This window comes from Cupressus sempervirens, chromosome 10, assembly GCF_028749045.1.
Source record: "Cupressus sempervirens isolate cs-2001-9-10 chromosome 10, ASM2874904v1, whole genome shotgun sequence".
NCBI classification, from domain to species: Eukaryota; Viridiplantae; Streptophyta; class Pinopsida; order Cupressales; family Cupressaceae; genus Cupressus; species Cupressus sempervirens.
The window spans coordinates 327832399-327856254 of NC_143127.1; the positions used below are offsets into that span (position 1 = coordinate 327832399).

Here is a 23856-nt window from a genome sequence, read left to right on the forward strand (position 1 = left end):
AATGTGAATGCATAAGTGCATAAAGTGAAATCTTAATAAGGGGGAAAAGGTAATTTAATAAATTAAATTAAATTAACCTTTTTCTCTAACATAATCAACTCTTAGTTTTTTTCTCATTGGTCATAACCCACAAGAGTGTATGCTGTCAATCTACGTGGCATTTGATTGGAGACATTTTGTTCCTATTTGCATGTGGCATGGTAGTGAGTTGCTTGAAAATTGTGTTGGTGCTAGGTTGGCATTGCATGGTTGGTTGAGATAATGTGTGATACGCTTGCAGAGAGATGTTTGTTATGTGTTGGATAGACATGGCCTTTTTGGTTAAGTACGAGCAAAAGCTTGTTTGCATGCAATTTTCTTAGGCCTTTGTTTGTGTTCGGCTTCATCTTTCAAGTAGTGAAAGATGACGAGGTTGAATATATTCTTCTAAGGTGCATTTGGGAGTACTTGACAACTTTTTATCGATAGGAGAAAACTACATGGGTGCCCATGTGGGCTCACCTCATAAAGGACTATTTGTGTGCTCACCTCATAAAGGACTATTTTAAGCATGTTAGGGGGCCAACAATTTGAGTATGGTGGGCTTGATGTGTGCATTTGCTGAGTCTCAAATAGAGGCAACATGGTGGCCCCTATTTGATTGGGGTTGATTTCCCATTGTGTGTAGTCAAGGTAGGGGTTTGTTTTCAATTGCATGTATTCCATAGCTTTGGCTTTAATGAGTAGTTGGGATCATTATGCGATGCCCAGCCCAAATGTAACTTAAGTAGATCTTTTATATTTGCACGGTAACTACCTACTTGTTTTGTAGAAAGTTATGGTTGTGGGTAATCAACTCCTAGTTTTCTTCTCATTGGTCATAGCCCACAAGAGTGCATGCTGTTAATCTACGTGGCATTTTGTTCCTATTTGCATATGGCGTGGTAGTGGGTTGCATGAAAATTGTGTTGGTGCTAGGTTGGCATTGCATGGTTGGTTGAGATAACGTGTGATGTGCTTGCAAAGAGAAGTTTGTTATGTATTGGATAGACATGGCCTTTTTGGTTAAATACAAGCAAAGCTTGTTTGCATGCAATTTTCTTAGGCCTTTGTTTGTGTTTGGCTTCATCTTTCAAGTAGTGAAAGATGACGAGGTGTAGTATTTTCTTCTAAGGTACATTTGGGAGTACTTGACAACTTTTTATTGGTAGGAGAAAACTACATGGTTGCCAATGTGGGCTCACCGTGTAAAGGACTATTTTAAGCATGTTAGGGGGCCAACAATTTGAGTTTGGTGGCCTTGGTGTGTGCATTTGCTTAGTTTCAAATAGAGGCAACATGGTGGCCCTTATTTGATTGGGGCTGATTTCCCATTGTGTGTAGTCAAGGTAGCATTTAGTCCATAGCTTTGGCTTTAATGAGTAGTTGGGATCATTATGTGATGTCCTAACCCAAATGTTGTGGTGTGGATTTCCACTAGTTCTTTACACAAGGTTGGGACCCACCCTGAGTGGGCAACTCCACTCCTAATGCTGGTGGGTACCACTCACTATCAATTTAGGCTTTTGGCACAGTGGTTACCTTGCTTATATTAGAGCTAAGGCCTTAGGGTTGGGTCATGCAAAGTGTGGTGGGTTATGACATCTTGACCGAAATGGTACTACAATGCGGATTCCCATTGGGCGTGTACTCAAGGTTAGTACCCACCCACAATTGGACAACCACTTGTCTACTAGGGGGCTATCCTCTGCTAAGATGAAAACCTCACTCTTGAGAATGGTGAGCGCCACTCACTATTAGTTTGAGCTTTTGGGATAGTGGTTTCTACGCTTGGTAGTCAAGATCTCAAGGTAGAGCCTTGAGGAGTGTGTTGGGCTGTGATGTCCCAACCTAAATGTTGTGATGGTGCTAATTCTTGCTAATCGTGTCCCTAGGACTGGGATCTACCCATGATCAAGCAACCAATTGTCTTTGAGGGGGTTGGCCTCTTTTGACACTCTGGAGGGATCAAATCCCATTCTTAACGTTGATGAGGCCACTCATAATCAATCTGGGCTTTTGGCACAATGGTTGCCTTGCTTAGTATCAGAGTCAAGGTCTCAGGGTTGAGCCTTGTGGAGCTTGGTAGGTGGTGGTGTCCTAGCCTAAATGTTGCAGGGGTGCATATTTCCACTAGGTGTGTACCTAGGGTTGATACCCATCCACAATTATGCAGCCATGTGTCCACAAGGGGGTTGGCCTCTATTGACACTTTAGTGGGACGAAAATCTCACTCTTAATGCTAGTGGCACTACTCTCTAATCAATTTGGTCCACCAGCGTAGTGGTTTCCCTATTTGGTATTAGAGCTAAGGTCTCAGGGTTAGGCCTTGTAAAGCATGGTGGGATGTGATGTCTAAGCAATATTGTGGTGGTGCGAATTCCCATTAGGTGTGTACCAAGGATTGAGACCCACCTAGAATTGAGCAACCATATGTCTATAAGGTAGCTGGCCTCTGTTGGCACTTTGGTGGGACAAAAACACTACTATTAACATTGGTTGGTGCCACTCACTATCAATCTGGGCTTTTGGCATAGTGGTTCCTTGGTATCAAAATTGAGGTCTCAAGCTTGAGCCTTGTGGAGCATGGTGGTCTTTGATATCCCAACCTAAATGTTGTTGTGGTGCGAAGTCTTGCTAGGCGTGTACCCAGGGTTATTAGAATAGTCTAATGTTTCTTAATGGCCATCCTAGTTAGTGTTTAGTTCATTAGGTAGTTTCTATTTTTTGTCTTTAGTGCACAAATTTTTCTTTTAGAAACATTGTTTTTATTAATCTATATATGGAGCTTGCATCTCCTCTGTTTAATACAACTACAACAACATCAATTTACCATAAAATGGTATCAGGGTGGGTTGATGAGATTTCATAAAATTTGGGAAATTTTTAAAGAAAAGTTCGAGCCTCTTTTGATCTGAAATCTTTTCCAGAATTTTGTTTATCATTTTTTGAAATAAAATTGCTAGAGGTATTTTATGAAAATTTTGTGGTTCATCTTCGAAGATTTTTGCTGAAAATCATGAGCTTGGTTGAAGGTTTTAATTGTGTGATTTCTTGATTTAGGCAAAAGTCTTTGATTTTTGAAGGTTGCATGTATTTGCATGTGAGTTGCATGTCCTTGCATGCACATTTTGTTACTTGCATGTTTGCATGTGCTGTTTTACCATGCAAAGTCTCGTATTTTACCACCTGGAGGTTTTTCTGATGGGTTTCATAATTTTTTCCCCATAAATTGTTTTTGATGAGTTTTCAAAAAAATTTTCCCTCAAAAAATTTATGTTGGGTTTTTATAAATTTTTCCCTTAAAAATTATTTGATAGGTTTTCATAATTTTTTCTCTCTAAAAAGTTATCTGGTGGTTTTATAATTTTTTCCTTAAAAAATATTTGTTGGGCTTTATCAATTTCCTTAAACACAAAGTTTTGTATTGTATCATCTGTGTCTTGGATTCTGTTTGGTTTTGATTGTTTTTCACCTCAAAAATCATGTTGGGTTTTGATCAAAATTTTCACTTACAAAAATTGTGGTGAGTTTTTGTTGATTTTTTTCCTAAAAAAATGTAGCTTTTTGCAGTTTGTTTTACAACATCATGCTCATTTGCAAAGTTTGGACGGTTCATCAATTTTTCATCAAAATTGTGCTAGCTGTTCACAATGTTTGTCTCAGTCTCCAGGGAAGAGCAACTTTGTTATCCAAGATTAGGTTGGATGTTTTGTGATGATTTTTGGTCATATGTGTTGTTGATTTTGGGAGGGTTAGTAGTGCACTCATCTTAGTGGAAGAGTTAGTCAAGCTCGTCTCTTTTTGTCGAGCATTCTGAAGAAGGGGGCACCCTTCTTTGTTTTTTTTTGGATAGATTTTGGCTTCTTGCTAATTTACATTTTGCAGATCCATGAAGGGTCTCAGCTACAGCAAAATGTTTTGAAGAATTTGTGACTAAAAGACAGCAATTAGACAATAACCATTAAGGGAGGGTATTAGAATATTCTAATGTTTTTTTAATGGCCATCTTAGTCTTTAGTTTATTTAGTAGTTTCTATTTTCGTTTTTAGCTCACTATTGTTTCTTTTAGGAGCGTAGTCTTTGTAAATCTATATAAGGAACTTTCATCTCCTTTGTTTAATACAACTACAACAATATCAATTTACCATAACAAGGGTTGAAACCCACCCATGATCGAGTAGCCACGTGTCCATTAGGGGGATAGTCTTTGCCAACACTTTGGCAGGACAAAATTCCCACTCATAGTGTTGGTGGGTGCCTCTTACTATAGGTACATGAATTTGGTGCAGTGGTTGTGTTAGCCAGTTTTACCCTCCCACCAAAATTTTGAATTTTGCCTGTAGCATGACCAACTGTCATATTTTCAAATATTCAAATGATCAAATGTTATAAGGGACATATAAACCTTGGGTTACATTTTATATCCTAAGTCTTCAAGTTGTTTTATGTCATAAACACCTTGGCAGGCCCTCATCTTCATAGCCATCTGATGTAAAGAGATCAATGAACGTCGCTCTGTCGCTATGGAAAGTTGCACGACAGGTTTTCATAGCGACATAACAACATTATGACACGTGTCCAGGTGGGGCCTCTTGTTTTGAGTCATGCACAGTAGTCAGTGAAACATTGGGAACTGCAAATTGAAGATGGATCTACGACTCGTTTTTTCGCTATGAAAAGTTGCAAGATCTTTAGTCATAGCGACATAACGACAGTGTGACATGCGTCCCAGTGGACCACTTCCTTTTGTGGCTTGTAAGGATGTTAGAGGAGATGACAAGTGTTCCTGTTTAATTGGTCATTTTGCAACTGAACCAAGTTCTTGAAATATTCACCAACACCGTCGATTAGATTTGAGATCAATGGACATCATTATGTCGCTAATGGAAACTGCACGAAGAATACTCAGCGACATAACGATAGCATACCACGTGTCCTAGGTGGGCCTTTCTTCTTTGTGGCTGGTGGAGTTGTTAGATGAGGTAATAGTTGTCAAAATTTTATTCATTACCTATTGAGGTGGGCCAGTTTCTTGACGTACCCTTGTCCATCGTTGATTTGGAGATGATCAACGATTGTCATTTTGTCACTATGAAAAGTTGCTAGATCTTTAGTCATAGCGACATAACGATAATTTGACATGTGGAGGTGGTGGGACCAGCCCATGAAGGGAGTTGTCGAAGGTTTATGCCATAAACGAAGCTGCAGTTGTTAGGTTCCTATTCGCTGCAGATATAACACATAGAGAAAGGGTTTAATCATGGCCGTTCGATCTTCCAAGATCAACGATTGTCGCTTTGTCGCTATCGAAAGTTGCATGATGAATATTTATAGTGACATAACGACAAGTTGACATGTGTCCTAGCGGGCTCGGGTGGCAAAGTCGTGAATGATTAGATAGTCAACAGGTCAACATAAAGTTAGAAAGCCAGACAGGGTGGCAGATTATTCAAATAGCATTGGGCCACGTGGTAGATTAGAGTCAAATCTAGTTGACTTGCTGATTTATTTGATTTGGCGTGTCAAGAATGAAGCAAGTAGCTCTTTTAATGGCGAATCAATCTTTTGATCACCTACAACCACCTTTTTGCGTTCTCCATGCATGGTAAATGTACAGGACATTCCCCTCGTTGCCTGGCTATCCATCCACCCAGTCAGAATGATAATGGTCGCCGTTTCTCTCTTCTCATGGCTATTTTTTGGTGAATGATATGGTTTTCCTGCATCTGGATGTGAACCAAGATCAAATCTTCTTCAGATTTGTAATTGTTCTTAGCAACCTTAAATGCAGTTGTTGTGCTTTGCCTTAGGGTCGAAACTATCTGAGTTATGCTTGAGTTATAAAAACAAATTTTGTAACCCTTCTTAGAGTCAGCCTTTTTCTGATTCATTAGTATTGCATTTTATGCTTTGCTATTGTAATTTTCCTTTTGTGTATGCATGAATGTATTCTTTGTCTTACCTCATTCTCCCATTAATATAAGTGCAGAACTTCCTTGCCTTTGTTGATGTTTTGTCTTCTATCCTTCAATTTGCATAACAGTATCGATTTTGCCTCAGATGTTATAGTGTGAAGTTCTTTCCTTGTAGCATTTCATTTGGTTTCTGATCTATTTGTGGCAGTTGGATTGAAGCAAATGGTGAATTAGTGTATCTTGGGAATATGTTGATGAATAGTGCATTGTTACACAGAAATAAGGTTGAACAAACTATTTTGGTGTATCACCCTTTGTAGATTAGATTAGGTAGTTTGCTTTCATGCATTCCTTCTCCCTTTTCCTCTCAAAGAGTAATTAGGTGCACCTTGATAGTAAGGAAGCCGACTTTCTCAGGAGACTCAATTTCACAGTTCAAGTCCCACAACTTGGAGATTGTTTCCATGTTTCACAAGGTTGCTTTTAGGTAAAAACTTTAGGCAAGTGTGCAAGCTTTTGTGACAACAAGTTGCTTTGCTTGGTTTAAAGCTATGTGTCCTACTAGCCAGAGGGGCATTTTTTAGAATTTCAAAATGTTGTCATTTTCAAAAGAAAGATTACAATATCATATGCATGTTTGTTAGAATGTCTAATAGGCACAAGGGTTTATAAAGACATAGATTCTACGTATGATGAATTAGAGAATTGTCAAAATCAAGCTAGTATGGAGTATTGTCTTAAAGACAAGCTGAATGGAGAAATTGAAATGATAAGTTGGAGCTAGACGGAACACTCTTGAAAGAAGAAAACTCACAAGTTATGATTGAAGAAAGGATAGAAAAGAGAGTAATCACTTGCTTGTGACTTGCAACCTACAAATAACCACGAGGATGGAAAAAAGAGTTTCCATGTAGGAGTCCCAAAGAAGATGAAACCATGTTCACAAGTGCACTTCTGCCTTGAGTTGCCGATTCAGGTTCGGGGATGGATTCGGGTTCGTGGGCTCAGACAATTTTATTTTCCCATTTGGGTTTGTGGGTGGGTTCATGAGTGTGTGTGTGTGTGCGTGTATACAAAAAAAAAAGAGAAACACGCATGATTGTAAAACTAACTTACAAATTCATTTCATGGTATGAATATATGTTAATTGATCATTGATCAATGCGAAATCTCATAGATAAACATTAAATACTCACTCATTAATCTATGTCCATGATTGTAAAGAAAATCGTACATCGAGTTACTAAATTGCAAAATGAAATTTCAAAACATAGACTTGTTCATAAAATTGACAGCTAATAAAGTTTGAAACATTTAATAGTTTATCAATGATCATAGACTCATAGTATCAAAGATGCAAATGTCCTTCAAGGGACAAATGGGTCATCAAAAAATGAGGGATCAATGGCTTCATCCCCAACTGCAACTATATCTAGATCCTCATCATTGGAACCCAAACTAGTTCCACTAGCCCCAGATGCTATCACATCCTCCTCTTCGTCCTTCACAACATCTAGCTAGGCAATTCTAGCTAGATCCTGGATGGTCATATCCAAGTCAACAGACTCGGGTAATACATCCCACAACTACTCTGGCCCCTTCTTATATTTTGGATCCTTGCGTGACTGGAGGCGCCAGTTGTTGTGAATAAATACCAAGTCCTCTGCTTTTTGGAACCCAACCAATTATGCTTCATTGAGTGGATAAAGGAGTATTGAGTCCAATAACGCTCAGCCGTAGAAGACTTCACAACCTAGAGAGACAACCAACAAAATTTTAAAAAATTAGAAATTGTAAATTATATTACCATAGAAATTCAAGAGTCCTAATTCTACAAGCTAAGTGGCCATAAAAGAGGGAAAAATAAATTAAATACATACTTGTGACAAGATTTTAATGGCAAGAGGTTGGAGGTACATGTAATCTTGCCCATGTAGTACCACCATCTAATGGCATCTAGTCTACTTTGGTCATTGATTGCATCAAGGTCTGCATTTTTTCCCAAGACAAACTCCTCAAACCCTCTCCTAACATTCGATGCCACCTTAGGATAACTAAAGATCTTGCTGAATGTCCTATACCCACTAGCTGTTAAGTTTTAGCTCCAGAAATCAATGGAGAGAAACAACAATGAGGAGTAAAAACTGAACCAATAAACACTAGAATTATCCTGGGAAAACCCTTCGAGAATGGAGGGAAAAACCCAACCACACAACACAAATATATCTTTGTTGATAATGAAATGTTCAAGTGTACAATATCCTTTGCTTGATGCAAATATTATAATATATAACAATAGGAGAGACTCTTTACATTATAATCGAAGGTCTCTTGAGATTCCCATAACTCCTATAATTAATTATAACTCTTCGGATATTCATGCCTCAATGCATGTGAAACACATGTCAATTACATTTAATAGTACAAATTAAACTTAAGTGACCTTTTAAGCTAAAGATGACAATAACAGTAAAAACATCCAGAATTCGAGAGATAAAGAGCTCTATTGCAGCTACAAACTTTAACACTCCCTCTTAGCGAGAGAGAGATCTTTATCTAAACAGTCATACAAAACTGCAACCAAAAAATGTCAATGATAAATTCTGATCATACGTATTCAAAACATAGTTCACAGAGTTACTCAACATGAAAACTTGTAACAATGAGTTATATTCATGGAATCACTCAACATGAAAACCTATAACAATTACTTATATTTATGGAATCACTCAACATGAAGAGATTTGTAAGACTCACAGCTAAGCCTTTAATCACGAACTCTCTCAACGTGGACTATCATGGAATCTCTCAACATGACATCTAACTCCCATCACAGAATCTCTCAACATGATGACATCATGGACTCTCCCAACATGATGTTCACTATCGCATAGCGAAAGAGTTATCATAGCTGATTCTTACAATCTTATTATTTATTTCACATGAACAGAAATAGACATAACAAAACAAGACTTAGTTCCATTTAAGTCAAATTTACAAATACCATAAGCATTACAAGCATATATGACAATGAAGGGAATTCCATAAGCATTCCCTCTTAATTATGAAGCCTTCATCTGAAGCTAAAATCTCTCTCTAAAGCTCAACATCTCCCTCTGGAGCTATAATTCTTATCTTGTTGCATCCTACAATTAAGAGAGATAAATCTAAAAATAACCCATTATATATAAAAATGCATATATTAGTTCATAGTCTATGAAAACTTATCTTTTGATTCCATATGATTCCTTGCTGACATGAGTGGTTTCTGTCAAATTTGGCATAGACATTCACCTTTCATAGGATAATAAGAATCTGCCAAATTGACATCGTAAATGAAAATCAGATTCCTATGTTGCTCAAACTCCATTGGTTAAAATAATTCTGGACCTTTTGCTAAATAGAAAGAAAATAATGATAATCTGCTCCATCTACATCTCATGTAAAAAACAAAAGAAGTCCAAATGAGAGGTCAAGAACATCATAATGATCATAGAAAAGGATGGCAAGTATCTCTTGTGAGAAACTTCTTCCACAATCCCATATATCACCAACCCTTCTACGAGCACCACTGCTCATGACCAAGACGCCATCCTTTTCAACCTCCGTCTGTAATAATTCCTGCAAGTGGCTTCTCTGCGCCAGGTTTTACCACCAGCAGTGCTCCAACATGGCATCATAAACTGTATCATCAGAACCGCACCACAACCAAGAGCCATCTGCACTTTTGCCTTTTGCTTTCAAAATATCTGCGATAGTAGCACTTTCAAAACCATGTTCTTCCAAGTTAGGAGAGGCAGACTCATGACGAACTATGATATTAGATCTCATAGATGGTTCAACAACACGAAGACGATGTAGAATGACATTTCTCAAAGTACTTCCATGGATCTGAACAGCTTGAACAACACCTTGCATTTTCAATTAAAATGAAGAAGTGGACAGATTAAATGATCCGTGGAAGCAGAGATTTGTTGTGAATCTCAGGGCAAACAAAGCATAAACCATTTCTCGGTTACCAAAAAATTCTAAGAGATAAATGACCCACGAAGATGGTGGAACCAGGACAGAAACATCTTTTCGATGGCTTTGCCAAGACATAACATTTATGATCACAATCTGCATGATCACCAAAAAAAATAAAAAAAATTGAAGCTCCACAGAAAAATCTCCTCCAATGAAATGTATACCAAAAATAGGTATGCTGATAGGAACATTTCTTTATCGATGAATAAGGAACATAAATGCTATGTCGTTACACAAGATATCAACGAACACATGAACATTGTGAAGACATTAAAAAAAATTAAAAGCAAATGCGGGTGTACATATATCCGCACAACATATGGAGTCTCAAAACCAACAAAAAGATAGAGCCAACATGTCAAAGTCAAATAAAATGATGGAAGCACGATCATAAACAGAGGAGACATTAGTTACGAACAATATCCAAATTGCCTTTCTCAAAGACAACGAAAACACACTTGTTGAAAGTTGCACGATACAGGAATAATATTAATCCCGTGAATTGATATAACCTTGCTTCTTCCTTTGATAATAAAATGATACTCCTTTGTTGCTCATCTTTTCTGATCCACACCCCGACTCCTGCTCCTCCATTTACTTACAGAGATGATGTCGATCAAAACTGACAGTACAAGCCACAATATCTATCGATGGTAATAAGCATTGTTACAAGAAATAAATTTAAACAATAGGTAGATTTTAAATTATATGAATTGACTAAAATGGAGTAACAAAAAAGAATTTGAATGAAATGGAAAAGAAGAAATAATGATATCTTCTAACCTCTTAAGGTCAACAGGCATATAACTCTTTGATAGACAATAGTTGCACATATAATGAAACTGAAAGGATAAAATTAGAAAGTGCTTAAGGAAAATAATAATAGAACAAATTATAAAAATAAAGATGCAGAGATGCCCCAAAAATACATATTATCACATGCATAATAAATATTAAACCTTCGACCATCTAATCACTCAAACGAGATAAGATTAAACTAGGACATCACTCCACAAGATTACAGGAAGGATGCACTAACAAGATGTAAACTTCATCACGAGTTTGTTGATGCTTACTAAACAAGACATGCAGTTTGCTTGATCTTGTTATAAATAAGTGTCGCAGATTTTTGGAAGAAAACTAGGAATAATCAATGATAACAAATAGATGCCAAAACAAACATCATTTGACAGATAAATTATGTCGCAAAAGCAGGCAAAAGAACTCAACATTTCTTCTTATTGCTGATATCAACTAGGCTTTGATACCATGTTCAGTTTTAGCCCATAAATCAATGGAGAGAAACAACAATGAGGAGTAAAAACTGAACCAATAAACACCAGAATTATCCTGGGAAAACCCTTTGAGAATGAAGTGAAAAACCTAACCACACAACACAAATATATCTTTATTGATAATGAAATGTTCAAGTGTACAATATCCTTTGCTTGATGCAAATATATAACAATAGGAGAGACTCTTCAAATTATAACCGAAGGTTTCTTGAGATTCCCATAACTTCTATAATTAATTATAACTCTTTGGATATTTATGCTCCAATGCATGTGAATGACACATGTCAATTACATTTAATATTACAAATTAAACTTAAGTGACCTTTTCAGCTGAAGATGACAATAATGGTAAAAACGTCCAGATTTCGAGAGATAAAGATCTCTACCGCAGCTACAAACTTTAACACTAGCAACCTCAAGATCTCTGTATGGTGCCACTCTACCAAGACTAGAAAGTATCTCACCGCTATAATACTTGGGAGAAAGTGTATATGCCAGGAGGTGTAAAGGTGTAGTCATCTTGTTCCAGTAATGTAGAACAAGTTTCTCTACCTTTTTGTACAAGGTTTCCTCAAGATCTTGCTCTCTCCTCTAAATGACCTGGGATGTTAAATGATGTTCATGTAAGTTATCTTGGTGTAGTGTTAATTTAAATTAAAAAACAAAATCTCTCAATAAACAAGGATAAAGTATTATATAAAAATTTAAACTTAGCGTTTTCACTCTCTCTAGAATGGAGTCCATGGCATCATATATGTTCCCCAAACAAGGCTCATCAGTGTCAGTAAATCGAATCATAGACATGTTGGACTTGGTGAATTCTAATACATAGTCCACCCTACCGCAAAAATTATCACTCAAGATCATATCCTTTACATTTTTAGCCTTTATATCGAATTGATTCCATTCACCCCATCGGTTGTTAGTAACCATTTGGGACAATGCATCTTTCACCCTCAGAAGTTGTCCAAGGACGATTGTATGTGAAGCAAACCTTGTTTCAACAACCTATTACTATGTTAATTTAAATTGTAAGTTAATAACACATTTCAAATATGTAAACAACACAAAAAAGCATTTTATTTAACTGTGTAAAGTATGACACAAAATGATAAATGAAACTAAACAGTTTAAAATTTACCTTCAATAATTTCAAACGGGAGAAAGTTCTGAAAATTGCTTGTGACATATGGTGGTTTGTTACAAACATTTGGATCTCCTCACCCTCATCCACTTTTTTCACCCATTCAATTTGGGTGCCAATTGCTTTCATCACCAAGTTCAAGGAGTGGATTGTGCATGGTTTCCAAATGATATGATCATATGGTGCTTCTACCAAAGCACTTGTAGCCCTACAAACATTAGCATTGTACGTTATTACTTGGACAACATTGTCAACTTCCATAGACTCTATGGATTCAATGAGGAACTGGACAATAAAATTTGCATCGTTTACCTGCTCTTTACAATTAACCGCCTTTAAAACATTGCCCCCTTGGGGGAGATAACAATCACATTTAGTAATGGACGTTATTTGCAATCTTTCCATCCATCAAAGACAATACTTAGCCTTGTTTGGATCCAAGAATCTCTTATTGGTTTGAAGAGGGTTTCTACATTCTTTCTCTCACTATGCAATATGGTGGTTCTCAACTTTTCATATTCAAGGACTCAGTGACCATGAGGTGTTTCATTTATTGCTTCCTTCCAACATCTCTCTCCAATAAGTTGATCTCACTAGATTGAATGGAACACCATTTGTAAAGAGGCAACACCGAATCTTTATGTCAGCAATTTCTCTCAATTCATTTTGAAATGCCCTATCTAATGGTCCTCTATTGTGGAATGGGGGTGTTTTTATTTCTTCTTGCTCCGTAGAAGGGGTAGGTAGTAAGGGATGTTGTCTAGTGGCTGTTTGAGAGGGTGGTGTTGGTGGTTTGTGCCTTGTTCTTTCTTTTGTCCCCTTTGACACTACCTATCAGCCTCTTGTTGTTCTTTTAACATGCCTTCTATTTGAGAAGCCGACAACTCTTTCTTACCTCCATCTGGAGGCCCCTCGCACATGCTAATCCCTTGACCCGCAGGGCCTATGAAATGATGTTTAACTCGGTAATATGAGCTTCTATATTTGGTTTGGCAAAAATTGCATTTCCATATATACTCTCCACCTCCAACATATTGTTCAATTCTTGTAGCATATTTCCATGAAGGAGAAGTTTTATTAATTTTAAATATTTGGGATCCCTCCCCACCCACTGAACTCTGACTACTCATTCTTGCCATCTGTAACAATTTTTTTTTTTCAAAACTTATACAAAATATTGATAAATTTTGGAATAAAAAAAAAACTAAAAACAACTATCAAAGAAACAAAGGGAAGGATCAAATGCATACTTGGAACACTCAACATTGATTATTGGAAGGATTTAAGACTCCACAAACAATCTCTACAACCTTCTCTTCAAACTTGCAAAACGGGCACACCAAAATGAGAGATCAAAATGAGAAAGCAAATGAGAGATTAGATGAATGAAAATTTTCTTATTAGGCTTCTTTTAGGGTTGCAAAATAAATAAATAAAGAAACTCATTGTTTAAGTGTTTTTATTGTCACTTTTTTGGCCCCACAATTGCAGATCCACACGGATCCTCCTGGGGCTTGTGCGGACCCATAGTCCCCAACAAGGACCCTGCTTGGACCCGCACTTGATCTGGCTCGAGTCCGGACCTAGATGAATCTGAATGCGGACTTGATTTCTAGGGTCCAAACCGAGCTTCCCAACTTCTATCACATTAGACGAGATGCATGTTGTGCTCTTGAGTTTTCATGATGATCACGAAGTTGAAGAATATGAAATCATTAATCAGCCACTTGGAGATTTGGAGGAGAATATCTATTTTTTGGTACAGTCTTCACATAAAGCTTTGGCTTGCAGCGGTCGGGTTGGTGCAATCACTTTCGGGTCAGGTAATAATGAAGGACATTAGGAGTATATAGGTCCCAGCTACATGCAAGGTATGCCAGCTGATAGCAAGTTTGATTTCCCTTGTTCGGTCCATCTGATTACATTGGAATAACACATGTTAAGCTCATATGAGGCACATTGTTTTAGAGAGCTGGTTGTAGAGATGAAGAGACTGCCTAACAAGAAGATCCTACAATTTGTTAATGTTTGGTTTGTCATTGATACTTTACCATGTTGTATTGGAGGAAAATAAATAAATGGAGATCATGTGACTTTCAGTTGTGTACACCTCCTAGACTAGCACTTATGAAGCAACTACCTTAGAAGAAGATGCAATTAAGGACAAATAAGACAATTTGAATAGGCATGCACATGATTCCGATTTTCTGAGCTTGACCAGCAGTCTTTTGTCAGCACATGAGCCTTGGATTCAGGACACTCATCAGTGGAAATTGATAAATACGAGGTAATAGTTGATAATTCAAAGTGCTCACTGTCTGACTTTGTAGCAGCAGTTGAAGAAAGGCATGATGAATGGACTGATTTCTTGAGTTGGAACAGCAGTCCCTCACCTATGCACTATCATATGTCGGCAGCCCTAACATATGAAGACATCCATAATGCAGATTTGATTATGACACCTCCTTTTGGGTATGCAGCTGTTGTAGTGTTAGGAGTTTTATGTAATCAGTAACATAGATGCGCTACTGGTGGTTGGTCATCCTACTTGGCTGGTTATAGCATCTTCAAAATCATCATGGCTTACAACCGCTGGTTGGTTGTGTTGGAGTGTGGGGGGTCATAATTACATCGTTCAGAATTGGCATGGGATGGATTCTAAATCATTATATGATCTAGGAGACATCATTGGCATCATCTTAGGCCTGATTTTCAGTTGGTATGATGCTGGTCTAGTTTATAACAGCAATGTTATAGATTGGTTGGTTTGCTTTTCTATGCACTTATGAAGAGTATTTGTCCTGTTTTGGCTTTACCAGATTTTTCTGAACGTTTTGTTTTCGAATGTGATGCATCCGTTATTGGTATTGAGGCTATTTTGGTGGAAGAGAAGCATCCCATTGCTTATGAAAGTTGTAAATTGAATGAAGTTGAAAGAATGTTCTCTACATATGATAATAAGGAGATGTTGGCAATCATGCATGCAGTTGAGAATTTTGTCAGTATCTTATGGACATCAAATTTACTGTGAGGACTGATAAATAATAGCCTTAAATATTTCATGGAGTAGAAAGATTTGTGTTTAGGGGGTAAAGTGGAGAGCTTTATACACTAAAGCATTCAAAAGTATGTGTGTAGGGAAAGGGAGGATCTCCAACTACGATTCCTCTTTGATTCCAAATTAGATTAGCAAGACTCAAAAGGAAGGGATGTCAATACTGAATTTGAATTGTGAAAAAGAATGCAATATAAGGAAATACACTTTTTAGCTCATGTGTGATAACGTGTATGCAAAATTGAACTAGTTGATTAAATGATGTAAATTTAGATGTCAAGTGTATACAATCAATCCAATTAAGATACAAAATTATGCTAATATTTTGAATTGAAATGAAAGATAGAAGACTCACCTTGTATTATATAGAGGAAGTTGCGTTTGAGCTCTGAAAAGTATGGATCCGGACATGCAACTAGAAATTTGACTGTAGTTCCATGAACAAAATGAAAAACCCATAAATTGATTTTCCGGTCTAGGAGCAAGGAACAGGTCGACTTGATGGTAATTATTCTGGAACAATCCTCGCGATGTCATTGTGTTCCTAGGATACTGTAACAAGGTCAACCCAGAGTTGTTGGAAAGCTTTCAGGGAGTTATTTCCAGATCTGCAGTTACAATTTCACTATCCTGCTCTTGCACACAGAAAACAAAGGTTTTTGTTGTTGGGTGGATGAGGGTTTGCCTTGGTCAAGCCCTAGATTGAGGAATCAACCTTGAATTGAAATATAGTTGACAAGGGAAATGCTAATATGTAGTAGGACTGAATAATATCAAACGAGAGATACAATTTTCTTTGAAGATGCAATTGAATTTGATATGTGATCAAGTATGTAGATGTAATAGCCTTGACTCAAAGAAACCAAAAGGAATTTAAAGAAGCCAAAACCTCATGAATAGGAATGTATGTGACATGCCATGGATGTATGATAGAAGAACATAAATGGATTGGGATGTTAAATTTCCTCTTTTGAAGCCAAACTCCACTACCAACTTGAAGGAAGAAGCTTGGTGCAAAGAGGAAATGCTTCCTTGAACACCTTGGATGCTTGATCATAAGAGGGTGGATGATCACTTGATTGCTTGTGAAAGTGTTGTATGAAAATGAAGATTCCAAGCCTCCTTTTATACTAGTTTTCAAGTGGGAAAACAATACAGGCCGATTGGGAAAAGTGAAATTAATATTTGAAACCCCGAGGCATTTCAGGCCCTATGCCTCACAATCACCAAGAAAGAGGTCGATCCGTTCTAGAGGAAGGAAAGAGGAGGGGCCTCTAGAAGTCTTAGAGGAAGTGGAAATGGAATTGTGAAATTCAGAGCCTATCAGAAGGTATGACCAAAAAGGTGGCAATGCAACACTTAAAGAGGACCATATTGGAAGGTGATAGATGATATAGAAGTGTGAGATGGAAAAAGAGAGATTGAAACCACACTGAGGGCTAAAATGTCTCAAAATGAAGTTCGTCCATTTTAAGACGGTACAATTTGAATGAAAGACAACAACATTTGGTAAGTTACAAGGGTGTGATTTTGACATTGAATTTGTCAAAGGAAAAAATAATGTGGTTCCTGATGCATTGTCTAGAAATCCTACATTTTGCTCACTTTCAGAAATTTCAGCCTCTTGGAAGGTTCACATACATTGTTTGCAAACTTTGCATGCACATCTGAGTTGTCGAGTACTCACTATTTTTTTGCTGTGCGAGTTTTCACAGTTTTAACTTTCACAATAGTGATATGTTTAAAGAGCTGAATGATATCATCTATTACAAGGTTGGAATCTATTCGGTGCCCAAAAGTAAGTTTAAACAAAATATTCTTACTGCTATTCACAATAATCAGCTTGCTGGTCATACTGGTTATCTGAAAACATACATGTACATTTGTGAAAGGTTTTCATGGAAGGATATGAAGGATGATGTTCTTAAACATGTAAGGGAATGTTTAGAATGCCAAAGAAACAAGGTGAAAGCTTCTTTTCCAACAGACCTGCTACAACCACTTCCTAGTCTCATTAAAAAAGGGGAACAAATATGGATGAATTTTATTACGGGGCTGTCTAAGATGTAGGGTAAGGACTGTATTTTTGTTGTGGTGGACACACTAAATATTCTTTTTTTATATCTATGCCTTCCAAATTTAAAACACCACAAGTTGCTAGTCTGTTTTTGGAGCAAATTTTCAGACTTCATGGAGTGCCAAAGAGGATTGTAAGTGATAGGGACTGCATACTCATCACCATTTTTTGGCAAGAATTGATGAAGTTAAATAGAACAGAAAATGATCATAGAGCTAGTTATTATCCTCAAACGGGTGGTCAAATTGTAAGTGTAAACTAGTGGCTTGAAGGTCATTTAGGGAACTGCATTTTGGGACAGCAAAAAGCATGGGTAAAATGGTTACATTTGGCAGAATTGTGTTATAACACTACATATCATGAGCACTGACATGGCTTCTTGTAGAGCTTTGTATGGCTACAAGGCTTCTACATTTTTAGATTTGCTTTTTTTTAATTATAGAGCTCCAAAAGCTCTTGAGAGGGCTAAATAAAATCAAGACATCCTCAAAGCACTCGTGGAGAATATTTAAACTGGACAGGAACAACAGAAAAAATATCCTGATTGCCATTGAGTTGAGAGGTCTTTTGAGGTGAGAGACTTGGTAGTTTAGTGTCTTCAAACTTATAGACAATCTTACTTGAAGGTAAGTGGCGAGGAAAAGCTTAAACCCAAACTTTGTGTGCCTTTCAAGGTGACTAAAAGAATTGGAGAAGGAGCATATGAGCTGGAGCTGTCATCTGCAAGCACGATTCATAATGTATTTCATGTGTCATGTCTGAAAAAGGCACTTGGACAACATGTGACACCTTCAATGGAATTGCCTCCAATGGATAAAGAGTGGAAATTGATACTTATTTCAGAAACAATTTTGCAAGTAAGGGAGAAAAGGTTTAGGAATAAGGTAATTTCTGAATATCTCATCAACTGGAAAAAACTTGCCTTTGAAGGATGCAATGCGGGAAAGAGAGGAGATTCTTAAGCATCCTAGTCTTCAAATGCTTGAGGTCAATCCGTATCTCGGTGTGGAGGATTATAAAGTTGTCAACTCAAATCAAGACGGGTAGCAGCACATTGGCTGTCCTTTCCTTGGATTACCCAAGAGAAAGAGAACTTACAACATCATTGGGTAAATATTGGAGTCCTTAGCTTGTTCTCAATTCTAATCTTAAGTTGTGTGGACGTTTATTTATGCAAACTTCAGTGAAGTTATTTTAAGTTATGGGCATGTCTTTTTAGGCAACTAAAGTGACTTTAAGATGAACTTAAATTATCTCCCTTTCTTGTACTTAAGTCTTTAAATGATTTTCAAGAGAATGCGACAAAAATGAAAAGGAGGCATGGATTTTTAAGGATCATATTTGTTTGTTTTTAGGGTTTCAATATGGAGCGTTGGATTAAGAGTTGGAAAATCAAGAGCCGAGACTAATTTATCTCTTTGGGAGCTATTATATAATTCTGTACAGCCTTTTTAGAGCTTGATATGTGATGAAGATTTTGTCCATTGGTGCTATAACTTAGCTCGAGGATCAAACCAATGTTCCATTGGGTTTGGGGACGTTTCCCTTGCGAGGATGGGGGTACACGTTTTGGGGATAGGGGTACTTGGGGTGTAAGTTTGTGAATGTCAGGGAGACAACATGGGAGTGATGTTGACATAATACACACACACACACACACACACACATACACACACACACACACACACACACACATGCATACTATTATGAAATGAAAAAAAATAAAATTTAAGATGTATCTATATTTGATATTTTTAATTTTGACATTTGTCATTTGAATACTACCACTAGACTCTAGTTATTATGTTATACATCTTTACCTTTTTTAAACTAATTTTTCAACGAGATCTTAAATTTTTTTTTTTTCATTTCATAATAGTGTTGATCACGATCCATTGTTGATCAAAATTACAATCAACTACTCAAGTTATCAAGATTCAACAATGTTCAAACTTAAAAAATAAAATTGTAAATAGTAAATAGTACTACTAGAAGTATAAACTCTAGAAGTGATTGCAAATAAGACTAAATGTCTCATTTATAATTTTATAAGCTTTATGCAAGGTAGGGCTGCACTTTAGTTTTTAGTTTATTTTAAAAATGTGTTTGTGTGAGTTTCTTTCCATGAAGAGGGATGATTGAGAGTCTCTAAGATGTCCAAGCACCCTCAACGATGCTTCTCTTGAAAGAAATGTCTCTTCTTGTGTGGGAGTCTGTAGAACAACTGGGAAATGTGGCCGAGGTGGAGATGCATTGGAGAACCAATTTGGAGGCGTCCCTTGCCCTCGAGATTTCCCTTATCCCAAAAAGATAAAATCCCATGTTTTCTGGGGGGGGGGGAGGGGGGATGGATCTTAGTGGAACACTAATTAAAGTCTAGAGTCTCTGTGATTTTGGTCGAACATGTAGGCTCTTGCTAGTAAGAAGAGTGTTTTGGTGTGAGAACTTTGATTTGTAAAACCCTAGCACATTGTTTTATCTAGGCTGCATGGTTTGGAGACCAAATTAAGGACAATATCAATGTTGGAGACTCAAATATGGCAACATTCATTGTTTCAAATCTTTCATATGTAAGTTTTGTGTGGACAACTATTGAAGATCGTGTGTTTTAAATTTAATATTGATCAGTTGGGAGCACCACACCACTTTTGAAGGAACAACTAGGGTTAGAATATATTCTGACCCAAATCTAGACTATTTTGGTATGATTTGCACATTTATTTGATGGATATGCCTAAATTTTAGTTTTGGAAATTTATAGGCAATCATAAGGGCATAAATTGTCATTTTTTTGAGTATAATAATAGCAATAATCAAAATTTTCTATCTTTCAGTTTTAATTTTATAAGTTGAAGTTTGATAAAATTTTTTGGGTTGGATTGAAAGTATTATAATGCGATTAAATTTCCAGATTTATGCCCTAGTTGTAAAAGTTTTTGCCATCAAATTTGTGCCCTTGTTTGTAGAAATTATTGTCTTGTTTTTACTATCCTATTTGGGGATATTATAGTGGTGTCAAAGCTGAGGTCTTGAGGCCAAGCCTTCCACACACTAATAGGGCTTAAACCTAAGACCTCCGCTTTGATATCAAGGCAACCGCTACGCCAAAAGCCCAGACTAATGGTGAATGGTGTCCATCAATGCTAAGATTGGTTTCTTCATCACACCAAAGTGGCAACATCGGCCAACCCCCTCATGGACGTGTGTGTGCCCAATCAAGGGTGAGTTCTAACACTAGGTACATGCCCATGAGAATCTACATCACCATTTCATTTAGTTGGGACATCACAACTTGCCATGCTCCATAGGGCTCAACCTCACAACCTCAACTCAAATATCAAGTAAGGCAGCTATGTCAAAAGCTCAAACAAATAGTTCGTGGCAGCCACCAACGTTAAGAGTAGGGTTTTCATCCCACCAAAGTACCAAAGTGCCAACGGAGGCCAACCCCTTGTGGACACATGGTTGCTTGATCGTGGGTGGGTCCCAACTTTGGGTACACACCTAGCAAAAATTTGCACCATTGAGCATTTAGGTCGGGACATCATAGAAGGAAGGCAAGCATTATGCTAAAAGCTTGAATTGATAGTGAGTGGCCAATGTTAAGAGGGGTTTTCATCTCACTAGAGTGCTAGCAAGGTCCAACTTCCTCCTAGATATGACTCCCCATTTTGGGGTGGGTCCCAACCCTGTGTACACACCCAATGAGAATTCACACTACCACAACATTTAGGATGGGACATCAAACCCCTCTATGCTCCTTAAGGCTCGACCTTGAGACCTTGGACTTTGATACCGAGCAAGGAAACCACTTCGCCAAAAGCTGAGACTGATAGTGAGTGGTACCAGCTAGCACTAACAGTGGGTTCTAGCCCTAGGTACTTGCCCAATGGAAATCCTCACCACTATAGCATTTTGGTTAGGACATCATAGTCCACTACACTCCATAAGGCTCAACCTTGAAACTTCGACTTTGATACTGAGGGACACAACTACTGCACCAAAAGTCCGAATTGATAGTGATTGGCTCCCACCATCGTTGAGAGTGGGGTTTTCGTCCCACTAGGGTGCTTGTCGAGGACATGTGATTGCTCAATTGTGGGTGGGTTCTAGCCCTGATTACACGTCCAACATGAATCCACACCACCACAACATTTAGTCTGGGACATCATAACCCACCATGCTCCAAAGGGCTTGACCTTGAGACTTTAGCTTTGATACCAAGCATCACAACCACTTTGCTACAAGCCTAGACTATTGGTGAGTGGCTCTCACAACATTAAGGGTGGCTTTTTTGTCCCTTTAGAGTGTTAATAAATGTCAATCCCTTGAGGACGCGTGTTTGCTCAATCATGGGTGGGTCCCAACCTTGCGTACATGTAACAACCATTAAACTTACAACAAAAGCAATGACTAGTTTTAAGGCTTTACCAAAGATTTGAAAACTAAATAAAATAGGGAAGGAACAATAATAACGTGCTGAATATTTTTTTGAACAATAAAAATAAATCATTATTGCAACATTTCTTAAGATAACTGTAAGTAAATTCTACTCTATATTTACATTTCTTTTACATCATAGTCAAAGTATAGAGAATGGAAAGATTCTTACTTTACATCTAGTAATTCTCTGTCATTGGAGCATCTTTAATCTCTTAATGGGGAATAAGTTTTAGGGAGGGTTGGCGCATGACAAAGGTTCTTTGGGACTTCACATCTGATCTATTCATCAATGTAGGGTTCAAGAAATAAGGCAATTTCAATAATATAATGATAGGGCTTGATTATCTATGTAACATCGAGGATATCATCGGGGCATTTATCCACCTAACCATGGATTCTAACTCGGTCCTACCTTGCTCACTTCCTATTGAAGTGGTCTAGCCTTCTGCAAGAGAATGGTATATGGTTGTGCCAAGTCATGAGGAATTGGTGTATGACCCTACATCCTTGGTTACACCCTATAGCTATTGCTAACTTGGTATACCTCCTAACTAAGTTTGTATCCGAGAGCTTAAGAACTGACAAGCTTTACCGTCTGGTTAGTGCACCTTGGCCAAGGATTCACTCCAAATGATTTAGATGTGGTCAGTTCTCACCCTATCTAGCTTGCACCCATAGAGACACATTAGGGAGTTAAGAAACTCGTTGAGTATGAGGTCATAACATCTCTTTCTATTAGGATATTAGATAGTTCCTATTTACTCACTTCCATCTTTTTGTAATGGTCACTCTTTTTTGTAATGTTTCCATAAACTCCTCTTGTTCGTTATGGAAACTTTTGCTTTCTTCAGAATGTTTCTATTTCTCTCTCATTGTTCTTTATAGAAACATTCTTGTGTATACTTGTATATATAGATTATTTATGATCTCTGTTTAATAACACATTCTTTATTTTACCATAATATGGTATTAGAGCAAATTCCTGGCTTCTATGAAATTTTTAATTTCCTTTTGAAATATTTGCCAGAGTGTGTTCAAACTTTGCATCTTTTTTCCCTCCAAACCCGACTAGGCATTTGACGTCTGTTTTGAAATTTTCTTTGTGCATAGATTAAAATCTGCCTTTTTTTTTCAAATCCACCCTCTATTCCTTAATTTTGCAAATTTTTCAAGTTTTTTAATCCAACTAAGGTTTATTTGAAAACCCTCGATCCCCATGTTGGCTTAACAATTATTTTGCATATACCTGGTGAGTTTTTGCAAATCTCAACTGGGTTAGTCTCACTTTTTTTTGGGTGCATAGTTTTTGGTGCCTCAATTTTCGAGCCAATGGAATCAAAATCTAACAATAGATCCTATCTCGCTTTTTTGTGCTCGCTTTTGGGTGCCTCTTCAAATTTTCTGGGTCTTCTATCAATCTGCCTTGAAGTTTGTGCCATCTCAGTTTTTCACGCCTTTTCATTGAAAAATGTGCAATGGCATCTCTCACCAATCTTATGCTGGAAGGCAGTCAATGATTCAATGGAAAGAACTACAACACTTGGAAGCAGAAAATGGTGACAATCTCAGTCATCTGCTCAGTCTCAAAATTGCTCCAAGAAGAAGCAAATATGGTGCAACTATTGCCACAAATTTGGTCATGTGATCCAAGAATGCAGGACTCACATTGCTTTTGACCAGCGGAAGTAGGGAGGGTCTCAGCCACATGCCAACATTGTAGAACATGCATCTTTGATCAATTCGAGGCTGCCTTTTATGCTTTTGGAGGATGCGCAATTTTTTGCTTTTTGAAGATAGATTGACCATTAAGGGAGGGTATTATGATATTTTAGATAATTTCTATTTACTCTCTTTCGTCTTTTTCTAATGGTCACTCTTTT

General features: G+C 37.4%; 1 protein-coding gene and 1 pseudogene across 1 annotated transcript in view; one reads left to right on the plus strand and one right to left on the minus strand.

The window, feature by feature from the left end:
- Positions 1-23856, plus strand: part of LOC149533948 (golgin family A protein) — a 47246-nt gene that overhangs the window by 19658 nt on the left and 3732 nt on the right. The gene's annotated exons all lie outside the window — the stretch shown is intronic.
- On the minus strand, positions 9535-9931 carry LOC149533949 (CBS domain-containing protein CBSX3, mitochondrial pseudogene; annotated as a pseudogene).